The sequence below is a fragment of the Phocoena phocoena genome, chromosome 13 (genome assembly GCF_963924675.1).
Source record: "Phocoena phocoena chromosome 13, mPhoPho1.1, whole genome shotgun sequence".
Classification (NCBI taxonomy): Eukaryota; Metazoa; Chordata; class Mammalia; order Artiodactyla; family Phocoenidae; genus Phocoena; species Phocoena phocoena.
Genome location: NC_089231.1, coordinates 11,507,020 through 11,510,709, shown reverse-complemented (window position 1 = coordinate 11,510,709; position 3,690 = coordinate 11,507,020).

Sequence of the window (3,690 nt, the reverse complement as noted above, 5' to 3'; positions counted from 1 at the left end):
CGGAATTGCATGGGGTTGCAGAAGAGAACTAGAGAACATCTAACCAGCAATCTAGGGGAGAATTTTAGAAGGTGGACAGGAAAGTCTCTCTTAACCAAATGCTGAAGTGTCTCCCTACTTCCCTAGTGAGGAGGAGAGAGCCGTTAACACAGAGCCTTGATGCAGGTTAATTATAGTGTTCTGCCCGTCTGTATCTCTCTCCCTTCTTCTCTTTGGTAACTTTTAGAAAGTAATATTCTGTTCTCATTATTGAGTGGGTTTAAGTACTGTCAATTAATTTTGTTGTGTTTTTTCTTTGTCTTGAGTTAAATAACTCCTTCTTTTACTAAACATATGTTGGAGTGTACTCAAATATAAATTATATATATACAAATAGAAATGATATTTGGATATTTCACGTATTAGCATTGCTGCGAAAATTATTCTGCTCAGTGTAGGAAATATATAAATATAACTTACAAAGTGCTTTCCGTAGTTTACCATCTGGGTAGAAGACTACACATGACGTCTACAATAAACACTCACTTTTATTGAGCATATCTGGAAATAAAGAACTACCATTGGAACAAAGCTTCAGATCTTAAACTATAATATATTCCAATATTGTCACTCTTTGTTTTTTGAAGAATTAACAATAAGAAATTTGCAACGATTCGTGTAAAAGGCCAAATGTTACTTGAGACATCAAGTTTCATCTTGGAAATCTAAATCTGGAAAGAGCATCACTAAATAAAACAAAAAGAAACAATAAAAAGAAATAAGAATAAAATAAGAAATAAAAGAAAGGCGAAACACTGGACAAATTGCAAACTAGTGACTTTTTTTGAAACAGTCAGACAACTGAAGATTCAGGGCAAACAATCCAGTATCTGGGGAGAGATAGGTTCCTACAGGGACAAAAAAGGAAAAAAAAAGACCTGAACTCTTGTGTACCTGGGTGGACAATACCGGACATCCTCTAAGCCAGAAAGAAGATGCAGTTAAATATTTTTAATGCATTGCTAATGATCGAGCATGGGTGGTGTGAGAAGGTGAAGTTCTGGGGGCCTCCAGCAGAAGAAGGTTTGCCCACTCTTGCAGTCTTTTCTTCTCTAAACCAACCAGGCATTTACAGGGAAGACTGGAGACAAATCTACTGAGAGAAGGAAGAGTAGCCACCAGTGAAACTCTACTCATTCCCATCAGCCCTATCCACCCCATGGAACGAAAGCCTTATTATTTAGAGGAAAGAACAAGAAAACTTAGGACTGCTGGAAACTCTGGATAGAAGAAGGGAACAAGATAAAATCATTTCTATCTGGGGGCAAGAGACAGGAGAACCTGTAAAGCCACAGATCGGAGACCCAGGTACAGAGTGCCTGCCAAAGGCTTAATCAGAGTTAATCAGAATAGCAGAGGAAGTCCCACCTTCAAATTCAGAATGGTGGGTACAGAGACTGAGAGCCAGTTGAAAAGAGCCAGTCTTAGAAAAGACCCAAGTACTTCTTCTGGAGGGTCCTAAATCTTTCTTGTTATCTTTTCTTCTTAACCCTTGTCATGTAATTAGCTTTTAAAAATCCCTACAACCCTCTAAATTTCAGTGTGTGATTTATTGACCAAAATAAGTCATTTATTATTATGAATACATGCATTTCTCATATATTTCATGCACCTACATGATTATTCTTCTCAATAACTATTCATACTTCAAAGATGGACATAGCCATTCAAAAATATTTATTGAGTTCCTATTACAGGCCATCGATAGTTCTAAGTGCTAAAGAGATGGTAGAAAACAAAACATAAAGCAGTATCTATAAGAAATAACAAAAATAAATAAATAACATTGTTTCAATTAGTTATAAGTGTTATAAAGTAGGATAACGGAGAGTGACCAGAGGCAGCAGAAGAGGCATTTTAAATTAGGTGATCAGGTGACAGTTGATAATGCCTCCAATGTTGGGAAGGAGTCAGCCATACAAACATTTGGAAGAAAATTAGGTCAGGGAAAAAGGAAAGAAAATATCAAAGACTTGATACTGTGTGTTCAAGTAGCTCAGAAAAGTCCAGAATGGTTGGGGTATAATGGAGCGTTATAGATAATAGCACAAGTTGAGATTGAAGAACTGGGTAGGTGAGTTCCAGATCATGGAAAGCCTTGTGGGCCAAGAAAAAGTGTTTGTAGTTCTGTCCAAATTTAATCAGAAGCCATTGATGTATAATTAGAGGGATGATATAACCTCATTTAGGCTTGGAAAAAATAATACAGTTCTTCTAAGGACTATGTAATAAAGGAGAATAAGATAAAAAAAAAAACTATTGTAGTAAATCAGGTAAGACATGACTAAGAACAAGGAAAATTATCCATTCTACAGATTAAGCATGTAATGACATTATTCTAGCTCTGGGGATAAATGCAAACAAGACCAGACTAATTAATACCTCCTTTCTAAATTATGTCATGAATCTTCCAAGCAGAATTTGCTCTTTTACACAAGTTTCCATTACTTTTCATATAAATGTCTTATCATATATAATTCTTATGGATAGGGCTTCTTATGGATAGGATTGTTTATTTAAACATCAGTATATTTTCTACACTTTTGTCCCCAAACCAAGCAAAAGTAGAAGTATTTCAGAATATATATTTTTAATTTTAAATAAGAATGCTGGTGAAAATTCTTAAATTAACTGTAATCATGACTGAGCCAGACAGAGTCAAACAGTGCTTAGGGCAAATAATATTATAACAAAATTCCATCCTTGCTAATCCAAAGTAATTCAATTGACTAGGTAAAAGCTGATATATATTTTACATGTACTGTCCATATATGATAAAGTAGGAAGGTAAAAATTGCTAGATTTTTGGGGGGCTTATAAAGTTTTTTATAAAACCATAATTGTTAGGTTTCAGAAAAGCCAAGCGTGCCTTGATGAGCACGAAATCGATTCAAATAATTTGTACTTTGGCCTACAGTGAGCGGTGGAGCCAGTATTTGAACTCAGTTGATTCAATTCTTGAAATATTTATAATGTATAAAAATATCTTCATATTAATTCTACTATTTTCTACTCAGTGGTATTTTAGCATGTGATAACATACAAATTAATATTTTTCTTTTGCATGTATACGAATCGAATGAAGTGGCTGATTCAAATAAATAGTGAATTGGTATAGGGAAAAAACTGTATTTGTCAAATTCTCACATTAAATGAATGGAATAAAGAATGAATCAGCAACTGTGAAAATACTGGAGGTTGGTTTGAAATTACATGTCTTGTGAAAGTGAGAGAATTGACAATATTTTCAATTACTTTTCACAGCAAGAATCCTTGGGCAAATCTATATCATTGGGTTCATACGCTAAGTTAGATGTTTTTATTGCAAAACAAGACACTGCTTCAGAAAACTTTAGGATGTGTGCCCTAAGAGCAGCTTTACAGAGATGTGTACTGATTCCTTGAGACTATTTACTAGTATCAAAGTATAATATTCATTAATGATACATTAACTTATTCAGAAACTATTACCACCATCACATTTTCATACAAAATTATAGCAACAATATAATTAACTAGGTAAAATTTTTGATAGATATCTCTTAACAATGAATTCAAGAAAGAGTTCTTAAATTTTTATACAGAAATAAAACCAGTTATGTATTTCTGTTCACATGTAAGTTTTATACTCAAGTAATTCTGATAATTTCC